Here is a 16,997-nt window from a genome sequence, read left to right as displayed (position 1 = left end):
CCATGTTTCTGTGATTCCAACAATGTCATATCCCCATAGATGTGTACACATCTCAAATTCCTCTTATTTATTCCACATACTACAGGCCAAATCCCTGAGCAAGAGCATGACAAGGAAAAAAGCTTGCTTGTGGGAAGGGTGTGGAGCAAATCCCATCTCTTCTTTTTTGAGCCTGTATTAAGGTAAACAGGAATGTGTGTACCTTGCAGAGAGAAACAGAATGCATCCAGCTCTTCACTCCTTCCTCGGTTCCACCATCAGCTGGAAGAGCCTGCATGCTGCCTGACTGCTTGTGGTATGGGGCAGAAGCAGCCATCAGTGGAAAGAGTCCGTTTTTTATCAGTCCCCAGGCAGCAGGGCTTGTTCTGCAAGGTGCTGAGCACCCCAGCCCACTGCAGGACACTAAATACTTACTTGCATGTAAAGGTGAAGTGTACAAGAGGCAGCACCTTCATAACTAAGAATGGAAAAATCCATTTGATTTGCTAAATGTCTTCTGATCTTAACAAAATGCCCCTACCAGGTGCCAGTAAAGGTGAGGGACTTTGAAAGGTGTTTCTACAGCTGCTTCCAAGCTCCCTTATGAATTTTGTTGATAAGTGTTGCTTGCTCCTTGCTCTTTGTTGATGCTCTAAATAAAGGCTTACAGGGCTGTGGTAGAAACAAGAATGTGATGTTTGAAGATAAATGGTTTGCTGTCTCCTTCTGTTTCAGGAGGGAGATATTTGGCCATATTCTTCACTTGAAATCCATGTGATCTTTAAGCCCAAAGAAGCCAGAGTCTATCAAGAGAAAGTCTACTGCAGCATCTCAGGTACAGCTCCTTCCTCCTGCTCCTGTTCCCACAGTGAAGGCACAAATACCCTTCCAACCCACTCGGATCTCATGTAGTTCTGGAGTGCTCAGCAGGGCAGTGCTGGCATGTGCTCCTGTCCCTGTGGTTTCCAAGTGGTCTCCTGTCCAAGGCCAGGGTCTGGGATGCCTGGCTCTGGATTCCTGATCCCAGAACAGTCAAAGCAGTGAAGGGATAAGCTTTCCTGACATGGGTTTGCCAGCATTTGCTCTGCTGGGAGGTGTCTGTAAAGGCCAGAGAGCTACACAGCAGAACAGCTTTAGTGAATGAGCACCAGGCCCCTGTAGACCATTTACCTCCAAGCTGAGTCTTTCTTATGTGGCTGCACACGGCAGGAGCTGAGTTGGGAATGTGCTCCCTGAGCCTGGGTCACCTCCCTCTCCCCACAGGCTGCCAGAGCTGGGGGGCTGAGACATGCTGATATGTGGTCTGTGGAAGGACCAGCCCTGGCCAGCTTGTGCTGCTGCCCCTGCATGGCACTTGTTACCTTGGGGCTCTCAGGCTGGTGCATCTGGGTGGTGTTGCATGGGGTTTGCTGTGGTGGGCAGGGTAAGCACCCTCCTGGCAATGGGATCTGAGCACTCTGCTCAACAAACCTGATGTTTGTCCTGTCCTACAGATGTGCTGTCAAGCCTTCTTCTGAGAGCAGTGATCACTGATGCCCCTGAGCTTATCCCATCCTTGCCCTTAAAGAGGTGATTGCTTTGCTGTTCTAGAACGGGCTGCTTAGTTCAGGTTTCTTTGTCCTTCCTTTCTTCTCTGCATGGTGCTGCTTAAGGTGTTCTTCAGGAGTGGGAGATGGCTGCCAGATTCCCATTCAGGGAACACTGTGGGTTTCCCCATTGAAGAGGAAGAGGTGTGAGGCCTGTGGTCCTCCAGCAGACAGGCTCCTGTTCTGGAGGGTGCTGAAATCACAGCTCCAGCTGCTCTGTTGCTTTCCTCACTGCCACAAGCTGACAGATACAAATGTCATGAAACAGCTTCTTATTTATACAGCTGGGTTTACTTAGCAAATGTCACTTCCAGTAATTATCCAGAGCTTGCGTTAACAAACTATCTTCCTGCTGTCCTGGGTTCAGCCATATCAGTTATTTTTCTTGTTAGTAGCTGGTGCAGTGCTGCGTTTTCAACTGCTTTTTTTTATTGTACCTTAGTTACTGTACTGTTCTTATCTCAACCCATGGGAGTTACATTCTTTCGATTCTCCTCCCCATCCCTCGGGGGGGGGGGGGGGTGAGCGAGTGGGTGCGTGGTGCTGAGTTACTGCCTGGGCTTAAACCATGGCAGTCCTTTGTGGTGACCAACATGGGGCTTGAAAGTTTGAGATAAGGACAGATCTCACCAGAGTGTATCTAATCATATTTGTGATAAGCATTCATAGTTTTGGATTAATAGTCACTCATCACAATGCTGATTTATTGGCTCTCAGAGTTGTTGTGCTTGGTCTCAGAGTTTCAGCACGTCGTACCTTACTTGCAGCCGGTATTTGCTGGTTTAGTGTTTATCAGCTTTGGTGCCTGGGCTAAGGTTCTTGTTTCACTGTGTTTTATGGTAATGACTTGTAATACAGTAGACTCATTGATTATGAAACTGATCTGTTATACGTTCTCAGCATGGCCATCACCTCTACACTTGGGAGGCGTGTAATGGGAATTGTTAACAATTACACATCTTTTTTTTTCCCTTCCCTCAAGGGGTCAACCTATGGAAGAGACATTCCCTCACACCCTCCGCTCCCCCACCAGGCTATTTACAGTAGTAGTAGATTCTGGGAATGTTAAAGATCTTGAATATCCTTTCAATGACTTTGCAAGCAGTCTGCTCCTTTTGCTGGGAACCAGCATGCTGCTGCATACGCTGCATGTGTTTTGCCTATGGCGTGACCATCCTGAGAACGCCCGATCCTGTCTGATCTAGAAGCTAAGAAGGATACGGCTGGGGTCTTGTCTAAGGTTAAACGGCTATTTAAGAATACCACCAAGAGATCTTCCCTGAGGCTGGACAGTCAGAGTAGCAGGGTGTGGGGGATCATATGGGCAAGCATTTAAGCCAGTGGGACCCTCCAGTGCTTTGGAATTTCACTTCTGAACAAATGTGGAATCAAGAAAAATTAGCAGAACACTTAGATGAGATATGCTGTCACCCTGGCAATACCAGAGAGGGACAACTTACCACAGTGTGCTCGGGCTTGGCCTACACCTACAGAGCCTTGTTCTGTAAGGAGCAGGAAAAAGATGTCTCTGGATCTGATGGCAAAGCAACAGACACTGCAGCTACTCAAACCCCAAGCATAGCAGCTCCCTCAACTCCAGCAACAAGCACAGCAACTATGTGTGGGAACTGCAAGCCATCCTGTTCCCGCTATGTGGATGATTAAAGAAGAATAATTGCTGATAGTGCACCTGGGTCGTGAGCAAGCCAGGGAGTGTTTGCATGGGTGCAAGGTCAGGCTGGAAAACTGCCTGGAGAGTGATTGTTTATAGAGTGGAATTTATAGTGACTGAAGACAGTCACTGTGATGGATGTGGTTTCTGTTTGGCTTCATAACTCAGACCCATATCTGTATAGTCTTTATTACCATGCTGTAGCAAATAAAGAGAACAGAACTGAACAAGAACTGGACTGGAGCTAGTTGTGAAAGCAGCGTGTGTGCATTTAGCCTCTTTCTTTACAGACGCCGCAGCTACTCAAACCCCGACAGCAACAGGCAATACAGCTACTCCAACTCCAAGCACAGCAGCTACCCCAACTCCAGTGACAACCACAGCACCTTCTCAAACCCTGGCACCAGACACTGCAGCCACTCCAACTCCAGTGAAAGACACTGCAGCCACTCCAACTCCAGTGAAAGACACTGCAGCCACTCCAACTCCAATGACAGACATTGCAACCACTCTAACTACAGTAACAGACACAGAAGCTACTCCAACCCCAGTAGCAGGCACTGCAGCTGAACCAAAGGACCAATCCATGCCAGTAGCAGCTGCCTCTACAAACAAGAGGAAAAGCAAACAAGAGGCATGAAAAACAACTCGTGCATGGAAGGACGATGAAGACCAAATGCACAAACTAGAGGGGACAACATCTGAATGACAGGAATTCGCACAGGAACCAGAGGAGGAGGAGGAAGTAACTCCTCGAACCTCTGTGTTGACTGGTTTAAGTCCAGTCAGTAACTCAGAACCACGTAGTCGCTCTCTCACTCCCCCCCTTCCTCCCCCACCGCCCCGCTCCCAGAGGGATGGGGAGGAGAACTGAAAGAATGTAACTCCCACGGGCTGAGATAAGAACAGTCCAGTAAGGTATAACAGTCCAACAGTACACACCCTCTCTCCTGCCCTGACAGACTGTTACAGGATATAGAGCCTGGCATCATGGACTGAATAATGGATGCATGTAGCCTCTGGACCAGTCAGGATAGGGTGCTTTTGCCACTCCTTCCCAGTCAGGTTGATTTCAGCCTCCAGTACAGTCAACTCTTGGGATCCTCCTGTCACTCCAGAAATATAAATGGGCTCCATCCCTTGACAGCTTGATGGCATCAGGGTACACTGTATCTACTAGAGCCTTATAGTTCTGTGTGTCATGGTTTATACCCTAGCCAGACAGCTTGTTCACTCACTCCCAGTGAGTGGTGCCGGGCTGAGAGCAATTGAGCCCCCCCCCCCCCGGGGCTCTCCCCTTCCCCGCTCCCGTGAGGGATGGGGAGGAGGATCGAACGAGTGCAACTCCCACGGGTTGAGACAAGAACAGTCCAGCAACCAATGTACAACACAAATCACCACCGCTACCACCACTGACAACAGTGATAAGAGTAAATAACAAGGGAAGAGAATACAATACCACTCGCCAAGAACCAAGTCCAACCCAGAAGCCCCTGAAGCCCCTGTCCTTCCGGGTAACTGCCAGTCACCCCCCGCCCCCCCCCACCTCCGGGCATGACGTGCTGTGGTATGGAATACCTCTTTGGCTAGCCTGGGTCAGGCTCCCCATCTCTGCTTCCTCCTGGCTTCCCCTCCGCCCTGGCAGAGCATGAGCCTCACAAAGTCCTTGGTCAGGGTAAACATCACTTAGCAACAACCGAAAACATCTCTATCACCAGCACTGTTCCCAGGCTGGAAGTCAAAACACAGCACTGCACCAGCTACCACGAAGGAGAAATATGACTGCTACTGTTGAACCCAGGCCATCTGATCCACACAGTCCAGGAAACCCAGTTGTCCCTCTCCTCCACCTGGCTGGAGGCAGGGCCCCTCTAATAGTGATCATAAGATTCTTCACTTAGGTCTTGTAGAAAGGGATTAGTATGCCTTAGAACAGGAGCTGGAGTAAAATCAGCTCTTCCACTCCATCTGGGAACCTGCTCACTGAAGAGTGGAACAGCAACTTTCTTGGGAGGATCATCCTTGACCATTGTTCTCCAATTCATGCACCCTTTTTTCCAGAACTGAGGGAGGTTTGCCTTCCCACTTTCTCATGTCTCCTATGTGATGATCCCACAGGAAAAGCCATATGGTGCCCCATACCGTGTACCTCCTATATCTTCTCTCTAGGGCAGTAGGGTGTCTTCTGTTAATAATAGAGTTGACCAGGGCTCTGTAGGCATAGGCCAAGGCCCAGCATCTTGCAATCAAGTTGTGCCTCTATGGTACTGCCAGAATGACAGCACACCTCATTTATGTGTTCTACTATTTTTTCTGGGTTGTCCACTTTTTCAGGGGTGAAGTCCCAATGCACTGGAGGAGGCCACCAGACCGTGTGCTTGCTCATGCTGTCCCACACACCCTGCCACTCATGACTATCCAGCTTGGGGAAAATCTCTTGGTGGTCCTCCTACATCGTTGTTTAGCCCTAGACTGGACCCAAACCCGACCCTGCTTTAACTTTCAAGATCAGATGAAATTGGGCATTCTCAGGGTCGTAAAACACACTTTGTATGTGTGCCAACATGCTGATCCCCAGCACAGTCATCAGACATGTCTCAAGAGTATTCAAATTCAATCCAAAACCTTTAGAATTCTCAAATGGTGCTGTAAATAGCCTGGTGGGGAGCAGGGGGCTGTGGGGCTTCATAGGTTGACACCCCCAGGGGAAAAAAAAAGATGTTTAACTGGTAAAAATTTCCATTATATGCCTCCCAAAGTATAGAGGTGATGACCATGCTGGGAACTCAAGCCAAACCAGTTTCATGATCAATGAGTCTATTGCATTACAAGTCATTACCCTGATGTACAGTGAAACAAGAACCTTAGCCCAGGTCCCGCCAGCTGATAAATGTGTGAACTGCAAGCCTTTCTGTTCCTGCTGTGTGGATGATTAAAGAAAAATTGCTGATGGTGCACCTGGGTCTTGAGCAAGCCAAGGAGTGTTTGTGTGCATGAGTGCAAGGTCAGGCTGGAAAACCACCTGGGGAGTGATTGTTCATAGAGTGGAATTTATAGTGACTGAAAATAGTCACAGTGATTGGTGGGGTTTCTGTTTGGCTTCATAGCTCAGATCCATATCTGTATGCTATATATTACCATGCTGTAGTGAATAAAGAACTAGTTGTGCAAGAATAGTGTGTGTGTGTTTACCTTCTTTCTTTACAGATGCCACATTGCCATGGGTCGGGGCAATCCCAGGCACAGCTACAGGTTGGGTGGAAAAGTGACTCAGAGCAGCCCTGCGGAGAAGGAATTGAGGGTGTTGGTTGATGAGAAGCTGTACATGAGCCAGCATCGTGTGCTCACAGACCCAGAAAGCCAACCATATCCTGGGAGAGAAGGCTGAGTGGAGACCTCAGAGCAGCCTTCCAGTATCTGAAGGAGACCTATAAGGATGCTGGGGAAGGACTTTTCATTAGGGACTGTTAGTGATAGGACAAGGGGTAATGGGTTCAAACTTAAACAGGGGAAGTTCAGGTTAGATATAAGCAAGTTCTTTACTGTGAGGGTGGTGAGGCACTGGAATGGGGTGCCCAGGGAAGTTGTGACTGCTCCATCCCTGGCAGCGTTCAAGGCCGGGTTGGACAGAGCCTTGGGTGACATGGTTTAGTGTGAGGTGTCCCTGCCCCTGGCAGGGGATTGGAACTTGAATTTAAGGTCCTTTCCAACGCTACTATTCTACGATTCTATGATTTAACACATGCATTTGCTACCTTAGGGGGTTCCTTCCCATTTGAAAACGGATAACAGCCCTGCATGTACATCATTAGCTTTATCACAATTTTTATAACAATGGGGTTTCACACATGTCACTGGTATTCCCCACTACCCTACAGGGCAGGGGATTGTGGAAAAAGTCACTCTGATCTGAAATCCATGTTACAAAAAAAAAGGGGGGGAATATGGTCCCTCAAGAACAATTAGACAATGCCATCTATACATTGAATTTTTTAATTTGCACTCAATCTTCCATGAATACTCCTGTCACTGCAGTACAACGACATTTTGGCTCTGATAGTCCACCTTCTGAACGTGCTAAAGTGTGGTATCGTGTTCCTTTAGGCCTGCAGAAATCGCGAGGTCCTGTGGAACTGATAACCTGGGGAAGGGGGTATGCTTGTGTCCTCCTACCTACAGGTCCATGGTGGCTGCCTGCAAAGTTTGTCAAGCCACACTATGAGCTGGACAGACAAGTTGAATAACCCAGTGCCTCAGATACAGGAGCTGACTTTGAAGACCCTGAGCAGAATGATACAGAGGAAGAGATAAAGGAATGATTCGCAAAGCATCACTTGGGGGCAACTGAAAAGTCCACATCAAACTGCAAGTGCTATGATGAGCACTGTAGGCATGGACCCCTCTCCAATTAATACTTTTCTGGCTTACCTAGCAATCATTGCAGCTAATTCTCCTGCAAATATGTGCAAATCAATAAAGTCTATAAACAGACTGTATTTAATGACTCAAATATGTGTGCTTGCAACGTAGCTATTATTAGAGTCCGTGATTTTGTGTATAAACCACCTGCATTTACTAGCCAGTTGCTAATACAAAAATACACCTTGTATCGTAGTATAACCCCAACCCTTATCGGTATGGATTTGTCACTTGTAAAAGAGATGTTAGAGCATGCAAATTTACAGCAGCTGCTAGAAAATGCTAAGGCAGAAGCTAGAAAAATCCTAATAACTGTACATCATGATGGTAGTGTTATAATCAAGTAATGGAACGAACTAAGAGGGTGAGAGAACCCCTCCGGTGGGAAATTTTTTTTGGCTGGTCTCCCACTGCCACCAGCATCTTCAACACGCTGTAGTAGTGATACTGCTAATGTAAACGTGTGTGTGCTTTGCCATGGTAGCGACTTGTTACTGGATGAGGCAGGTGAAACTCTGCATTGACAATGAGGTGCAAGGACTGAGGTTGGCCAAATGCCTCCTACCATAGTCAAGGGCAAAACTGGGTTGGCCTCTGTGTTTGCCACCAAGAAGAACCTTTAGCTCTGCTGTTGGCTGCAAGCCAGCAGGCATTGAGCGGTGGGGATGCTATAAATGTGGCTCAAATAAATTGATGAGAGCCAGACCAATGAATCAAATTGGTTTATTGAGCAAGCGACAGCAAGCAAAACAGAGCTGGGCGGCCGGGGAGTCTCCACTCTGCAAACAGCATGCACCCCACTTCCCCAAAGTCACTGGTTTTATACGTGTCACCTCCTGCCGTCCTCTGCGTCTGTGTGATCTGTAGATAAGGTGTCTCATTCTGTCTCCCGGTGGGTGTGGGGAGGAAGGCTCCTTATCGCCTTCCCCATACATCGCTTACTTTAACAGATACCTGCGGTCTATAAGCAACATGTCAAAGCACTGTAATTTTCCAGTAACTATTAAGCAAGCAACTAACTAAGCAAGTAACTCCTAAGCAAGCAAGATTTGATTAACAAACAGGAATTTACACATTACAGGGACACATGCCATGCCAGACCTTGATGTGAGGGATGGCCTCCTCCGTTATAAGAGGGCCATCCAGGAGGGAAGGGCAGGACAAGCAGCTTGCAGTTGGCACGAGGGATGATTTAGTCCAAATCCCCTGCTCAAGCAGAGTCACCGAAAGCAGGTTTCATCGCCCTCACAGTAAAAAAGCAAAAGTTAGCATAAGTAGCTATTATAAGTAATCATAATATAATAAGTAACTATTGTATTTGAACCTTCCATCTTCAAATGCTAATGTCAAGAAACTGCTCTTGTGTGACTTAAGACTCCTCAAGCAGAGAAGGGGATAAGGAAAGCCAAGGACTGTGTTTTTGGAAGTAACAGCATCTATCTCCAGGTTCCCAAGACTCCCTCCGTCCGGCCAATGCATTGGTGAGATATTGTCTTTGGAGCCTGGACATCACCGCTTTCCTTTGCTTTTCCATCTGGAAAAAAGTCATCTGGAGACTTGTTATGAACTTGGGAAGAACTGAAACCAAAGTGCTCGCTGCCTTGATCATGCAAAACAAAAAATGGGGAGATGTGGGAACTGCAAGCTGTCCCGTTCCCGCTTTGTGGATAATTAAAGTAGACTTGCTCATAGTGCACCTGAGTCGAGCAAGCCAGGGAGTGTTTGTGAGGATGGGTGCAAGGTCGGGCTGGGAAACTGCTTGGGGAGTGATTGTTTATAGAGTGGAATTTACAGTGACCGAAAAGAGTCACTGTGATGGACTTGGTCTCTGGCTTTATAGCTCAGATCTGTATCTGTATGCTATTACATTGCTGTAGCGAATAAACAGGCACAGAACTGTGATGGAACTGGGGCTAGTTGTGGAAGCTTGGTGTATGTGTGTGTGTGTGTGTGTGTGTTTAGCCTTTTTTACTACAGATGCCACAGTTTAGAAGGGATTTTAAAGTTCATATAATTCCAAGCCCCTGCCATGGGCAGGGATGCCTTCCACTTCAGCAGGTTGCTCCAAGCCCTGTCCAACCTGGCCTTGAACACTACCAGGGAGGGGGCAGCCGCAGCTTCTCTGGGCACCCTGTGCCAGTGCCTCACAACCCTCACAGGGAAGAGCTTCTCCCTAATATCTAATCTCAATCTCCCCTCTGGCAATTTAAAGCCCCTTTGTCCTGTCTCTACAGGCCCTTGTCAAAAGTACCTCTCCAGCTTTCATGTAGCCCCTTTAGGCACTGGAAGCTGCTCTAAGGTGTCCCTGGAGCCTTCTCTTCTCCCAGCTGAGCAAGCCCAGCTCTCTCAGCCTGTCTCCAGAGCAGAGCTGCTCCAGCTCTCACAACATCTCTGTGGCCTCCTCTGGACTCGTTGCAACAGCTCCACATTCCTCTTGTGTTGGGGGCCCCAGAGCTGAATGAAGTGCTCCAAGTGGGGTCTCAGAATATCCATATGATTTCTCCAGCTTGATCCCTGGCTCATGGAAGCCTGCTCATTAGTATCTGCAGACTTAGGCTCATTGAGGAAAGGAGCTCAGCTTCCCACAAAGGCTTTTTTGTTTTTTTTTCTTCAATACCTTTTTTTAGCTGAGGAAGAGAAGAGCCAAATGACACAGCACATCAGTGCTTCTCTTAGCAAGGCTGAAAGCAGTCTGACACATCTTGGGGAGAGAGACATAGTACACAGGAATCAAATCTGGGAGGTTTATAGTGCTGAGCAGGGTTGTAACTGTAATGCCACAGCTATTACAGCCTTGAAAGTATCATAGCCTTTAACTGTTACATAGCTCAGAAATAGAGAACTGGGGGAATATGAGACAAGGGCATCTGCTGTAGGTAGGATTGTGGTGTGCAGCCTTGGAGAGAGATCTTGGTTTGGTGGAAATCCAAAATCATCCTGGTCTTTTTGCTCCTACCGTCAGCATGAGCACTGTTACAGGAGTAATTATAGCCAGGCACTGTGGCCTCCAAGTTTTTGGGATCTCCCTCATCACCAACAGAGCGGTGATGAGCTAAAACAATCAAGAAAAAGCCAACCACAAGAAAGTGATGCACATCTCGGCAGTCTGGGCTGAAGCCCTGCAGAAATTGGTCACACACCTCACTGGCAAGGTGGGGGAAAGCACAAACCCTCTGTGAACTCCAGCCTTTTGTCACTGTCATGGTTTAAGCCCAGCCGGTAACTCAGAACCATGCAGCCACTTGCTCATTTCCCCTCCTTCCTCCCCCTCACTCCTGGAGGGATGGGGAGGAGAATCAAAAGAATTTAACTCCCACGGGTTGAGATAAGAACAGTCCAGTAAGTAAGGTATAACACAAAACCACTACTGCTACCACCAATAATAATAATAATAATAATAATAAGGGAACTGAATAAAGTCAATGGGCATGATCGGGTTTGATCCATGGACTAAAAATTGATATGTGTGAGACAGAAAGCGATGGTATATTGAGAAATGCCGGATATGAGCATAACATGAATGGTATGGAATAAGGTGTGGATATTGTCCTGGATTTAGCTGTTACAGTTAATTTTCTCCTTCTTAGTAGCTGGTGCAGTGCAGTGTTTTCGGCTTTAGTCTGAAAACAATGCTGATAACGCACCGATGTTTTTAGTTGTTGCTGAGTAATGCACACACCTATCAAGGACTTTCTCAGTCTCATATTCTGCCAGGGAGGAGGGGAAGACAGGAGGAAGCAGAGACAGGACACCAGACCCAAAGACACCAAAGAAGTATTCCATACCACAGCACATCATGCCCAGTATAGAAATTCCAGGGAGTTACCTGGAAGGCCCAGGTCACTGCTTGGGTCAGGCTGGGTATCGATCATGGTTTAAGCTCAGCCGGTAACTCAGAACCTTGCAGCCACTCGCTCATTTCCCCTCCTTCCTCCCCCTCACTCCCGGAGGGATGGGGAGGAGAATCAAAAGAATTTAACTCCCACGGGTTGAGATAAGAACAATCCAGTAAGTAAGGTATAACACAAAACCGCTACTGCTACCACCAATAATAATAATGATAAAGGAAATAACAAAGGAAGAGAGTACAACACCTCACCACCCACTGACCGATAAATCACCCCACCCAACCAAGCACAGACCAAAACCTCGTCCAACCCTGCAGTGCACTAGCCGTTCCGGGTAACTCTCAGTTACATCCTGGGCATGACGTGCTGTGGTATGGAATACCTCTTTGGTTAGTTTGGTCAGGTGTCCTGTCTCTGCTTCCTCCCGGCTTCCCCTCCTCCCTGGCAGAGCATGAGACTCAGAAAGTCCTTGGTCAGAGTAAACATTACTTAGCAACAACTAAAAGCATCAGTGCTATCAATCAGCACTGTTCCCAGGCTGAAAGTCAAAAACACAGCACTGCACCAGCTACTAAGAAGGAGAAAAATGACTGTTACTCCTGAACCCAGGACACTCCGATGCACAATACAATTGGTCACCACCCGCCAACCGATACCCAGCCAGACCCAAGCAGCGATCTGGGCCTTCCAGATAACTCCCCCCAGTTTCTATACTGGGCATGATGTGCTGTGGTATGGAATACCCCTAGTTTGGGTCAGGTGTCCTGTCTCTGCTTCCTCCCAGCTTCCTGTGCCCCTCCTCCCTGGCAGAGCATGAGACTGAAAAGTCCTTGATCGGAGTAAACATTACTTAGCAACAACTAATCACACCAGTGTTATCAGTGTTGTTCTCAGGCTGAAAGTCAAAAACACAGCACTGCACCAGCTACTAAGAAGGAGGAAAATGACTGCTACAGCTGGAAACAGGACAGTATCCACCCCTTATTCCATACTGTTCCCATCATGCTCAGATCCCATATTTTTCAATATACCATGACTTTCTGCCTCATACACACATGTGCGCGCACACACACACACACAGAGATATAATTTCTCAGTCCATGGTCCATTCCTATAAAGTTTGCTGAATTCATCCAGTCCATTATTTCAGGCTCCATCTCTTGTAACAGCCTTTCAGGGCAGGAGAGATGGTGTGTAGTGTTGGATTTTTGCCTGCTGACGACAACACCAAACTTTTCTGGACACTGCTGAGTCATCTTGTTTTGTCATTCTTTGTTGGGGTCATGATTGGAGGGACGTCAGGGCCAGTCGATGGTGACCTGAGGACAGTTCCCCCACCCATTGCTCTCAGTGTAGTTTTTAACAGCCCATTGTACCGTTATGTTTTCCCAGAGGCTGGTGCGTGTTAGGGGATGTGATATACCCACTCAATGCCATGCTCTTTGGCCCAAGTGTTATGTCTTGCATCCCCTTGAGTGCCTTTGATAGCAGGGAGGCTCCATGGTGCTGCTGCATGGACCAGCCATAGCTCTCCAGAGAGGATTTTCCATGCCCCCTGCTGCTCCACAGACAACGATCAGACCTGTCCAAGCTCCTGCTTGTGGGAACTCTGTTGCCAGCCATGGGTTTTCTTGGTGTTGTCCTTCTTCCCAGCTCAGAATTCTTTCTGATTTTTATTTCCCAAGTGAATTGAAAGGATCTTGGGACTCTCCTGCATCTGCAGAAGCAAAGCCCCAGTCTCTCCCTAGGGTCGCAGCACCCCCCTGTGGGTGGGAGGGAGAGAAGGAGGTGATGGGTGACTGGGTGCTGCTTGTGTCCTGGCAGCTGCAGATGTTCGACATGAACAGCAACAGGAAGCTAGGCCTCTCGGAGATGTCCCGGTAAGGTCATGGGTGGCAAGAAGGAAGCAGTGGGGAGAGAAAGACACCCTGAAACACTCACTTCTGCTCCAACTTCGGAGAAGTTTTCTTCTTTAATTTGCTCGTGTTTCAGAGCCAAGAGTCCTAGAATGGGTTGGGGTGGAAGGGAACTTCAAAGCTCATCTAGTCCAACCCCCTGCAGGGAGCAGGGACATCTTCAATTAGATCAGGTTGCACAGAACCACATCCAGCCTGGCCTGGAATGTCTACAGGGATGGGGCAACCACCACCTCTCTGGGCAACTTGTGCCTGTATTTTACCACCCTCACTGTACAAAATTTCTTCTTCACATCCAGCCCGAATCTCCCTCTTTTAGTTTAAAACCATCACCCCTCATCGTATCCAAGAACCATTTTGGTTTAAAAAGTGTCTTTTCCCTGTTGCTTCCCGTTCATCCTGCCCCTTTTGTCTTTCAGACTTTTGCCTCTGCAAGAAAACTGCCTTCTGAAGTTTCAGGCAAAATAAAATTAAAAATAATAATAATAATAGATTAAACAAATCCTATTCCCTGCTCACACCTCGTCCCCTCCCTCACACCTCAGTGTCCCATGCTGCTTCTCAGGGGATGAAGCTGTCCTCGGAGGAGTTCAATGCCATCTTCACCTTCTATGACAAGGTAGGGAGCCAGATCCTGAGAAACTGCCCCAAACAAATACAACTTGGAAAAAAAAAACAACCCAAACCCATGTGGTTTTAGTTGGGTCAATTTCTTGCTCCAATGTGGGGTGTGAGTGCTGGGTAAGGGGTCTGGGGGTGCCCCTTGCACCCATGCCCAGGGTGGTGAGGCTCATGTCCTTCTCCATTCTGATGTTTCTCCCTTGTTATCCAGGATGGAAGCGGCTTCATTGATGAGAATGAGCTGGACATACTGTTGAAAGACCTGTATAAGAAGAATAAGAAAGTAAGTGGGGGACAGAGCCCAGGTGCCCCCCAGACCCCCCTGTGCATTCTCCCCTCTCCCAGCACCATCTCCCACCTGCTGTGTCCACGCTCCCCAGGGACCAGGAAAGATGCTGGTCCAGGTGCCAACCCATGGAGAGGGGCATGTCCCCAACCTAGAGGTGCTCCGCTGGGAGAAATGGAGTCCCTAGCTCCCACCACCTCCCCCCTCTCCTCCTTCCTTTCAGGAGATGAGCATCCAGCAGCTCACCAACTACAGGAAGAGCATCATGAACCTGTCCAATGAGGGAAAGCTCTACCACAAGGAAATGGAGATTGTGCTCTGTAGTGAGCCTCTCATGTAGGACCATCCCACCCCACCCCACCCACCTCTTCCTCCCCAAAAACCAAGCACAACAGAGGAGCACCCACCACTGCAGCACTCCCCCAGCAGCTCTTGGGTCCAAGTTTTGGGGTAAACTCTTAATTTCACCCCATTCTCCTGGTTGGTTTCATGATCTATATAATTTTGGGGAGTTGCTTGGGTCTTTTCTTGAGGTTTTTCTGGTCGACCAAAGAGAGTTTACAAATAAAGTCAAGTACTGATAGTGCAGAGCCCACTCCTGCCGCAGCCATGGGCTAGGGGGACAGGAGCAGTGGGACCCACACTCTGACCCTCACCCAGATGATGGGGGGGAGAGTCCCCAAGGGTTGTGCCCCTCCTCCCTTTACGGCCCAGTTCAGCCCTGTACAATCCAGTATGGTGCAGTGCAGTCCTATATGGCCATGTATAACACAGCACAGCCCAGTATGGCCCAGTTTGGGTCAGTACAGCCCAGTATTGTGCAGTGCAGACCTATATAGTCAAGTACAGCCCAATATATCCCAGCATGGCCCAATACAGTCCTGCATAGCCTTATGTGAAATACAAACTCACTCCTCTAAACAAGATAACAAGGTTTTATTGAGGGATAAAGTCAATAAAGCAAAAGCAACAGTGCTGGGCGCATGACTGTACCCAGAGGCGCAAGTGATTAGTATTTGTTACAGGTTTATATACTTTCACTATTGCATTTGTAACATACATATTCATAATTCCCACGTATAGGCCGGGAATATAACTACCTCCAGGAACTTATTATCATAAATCTCCTCCTCTTGGCATCTGCACACTGTTCTCTGGTGATGGTGGGCAGGGGTCTTGAGCATAAAGTAAGCAGTCTTCCTCTTGTGAGTAGGGGTCTTGAGGATGAAGTAAGCAGTCTTCCTCACAGTGTACTTTTCACCTTTGGCACAGTTGGACGCCCCAGTAATCACACAACTAGCTGAAACCAGCCATATCTGTAATTCTTCTGATAACTAGCAAAGATTTAGAACAGTGTGACCTCCCTGCAAAATTTATTGCAGGATGGGCAGACAAGGAGTATCCCAAGCTAGCAGATGTTTAGGAGGCATTGTCTCTAACTGATAAGTAGAAGGACGGTGTGAAATAACTCAGTCATGTTTAGTGGAGCCACTAAATTCTGTTATCTCACCACAGACTTACAACACAAACATTGTTCTTTAAAGCTAAAGATACTTCAGAAGACTAGCGTGAAACAATGAACTCATGTTTAGTGGGGCCACTACATTCCACAGACATACAACATAAACAGTGTTCTCCTTCTACAACCTAAGTTAAGCTAAAAAGTACTTTATGTTTTTCAGGCACTAGCTTTTCTTATATCAAGCAAATAAAAAACAGACTAGGGACAACATGGGCACTCTCCGGAAGCTAGCGGGAGAACTGGCTACACAGGATTTGGAGAAGGCCGAGGTTCTTACTGACTTCTTTGCCTCGGTCTTCACAGACAAAGGCTCTGATCGCACCACCCAAGTCTTGGAAGGCAGATGCAGGGACTGTGAGAATGAAGACCTTGCGCCCACTGTAGGAGAGGAACTGGTTCAGGACCATCTTAAAAATCTGAACGTGCACAAGTCCATGGGACCTGATGAAATCCATCCATAGGTCCTGAAGGAGCTGGCAAATGAAGTTGCTAAGCTGCTGGTCATCATATTTGAAAAATCGTGACAGTCAGGTGAAGTTCCTGATGACTGGAAAAAGGGAAATATAACACCCATTTTCAAGAAGGGGAAAATGGATGACCTGGGGGACTACAGACCAGTCAGTCTCACTTCTGTGCCTGGCAAAATCTGGGAGCAGATTCTCCTGGAAGGCATGCTAAGGCACATGAAAAACAACAAGGTGCTTGGTGACAGCCAGCATGGCTTCACTAAGGGGAAATCCTGCCTGACCAATTTGGTGGCCTTCTATGATGGGGCTAAGGAGCTGATGGACAGGAGTAGAGCAGCTGATGTCATCTACCTGGACTTGTGTAAAGCGTTCGACACCGTCCCACATGACATTCTTGTCTCTAAATTGGAGAGACATCAATTTGATGGATGGACCACTCGGTGGATAAAGAACTGGCTGGATGGCCGCACGCAAAGAGTTGTGGTCAATGGCTCAATGTCCGGCTGGAGACCAGTAATGAGTGGTGCCCCTCAGGGATCGGTGTTGGGACCAGTCTTGTTCAACATCTTCATCGCTGACATGGACAGTGAGATTGAGGGCACCGTCAGCAAGTTTGCCGATGACACCAAGCTGTGTGGTTCAGTTGATACCCTGGAGGGAAGGAAGGCCATCCAGAGGGAC

The 16,997-nt window shown here is 47.9% G+C and overlaps 1 long non-coding RNA gene across 1 annotated transcript; it reads left to right on the top strand.

Annotated features, from left to right (window-relative positions):
• The first annotated feature begins 13,981 nt into the window (after positions 1–13,981).
• LOC130599741 (uncharacterized) lies at positions 13,982–14,645 on the top strand. The gene is made up of 3 exons (XR_008972294.1): positions 13,982–14,039; positions 14,253–14,324; positions 14,551–14,645. It is a non-coding gene; the product is annotated as an uncharacterized LOC130599741 (long non-coding RNA).
• The last annotated feature ends 2,352 nt before the right edge of the window (positions 14,646–16,997 follow it).

This window comes from Pezoporus wallicus, unplaced genomic scaffold (genome assembly GCF_028554395.1).
Source record: "Pezoporus wallicus isolate ANWC-B61680 ecotype Strahan unplaced genomic scaffold, APGP_CSIRO_Pwel_v1 contig_8383, whole genome shotgun sequence".
Taxonomy (NCBI): Eukaryota; Metazoa; Chordata; class Aves; order Psittaciformes; family Psittacidae; genus Pezoporus; species Pezoporus wallicus.
The sequence above is the reverse complement of the archived record's forward strand: the minus strand, read 5'-3'. Positions and strand labels throughout refer to the sequence as shown.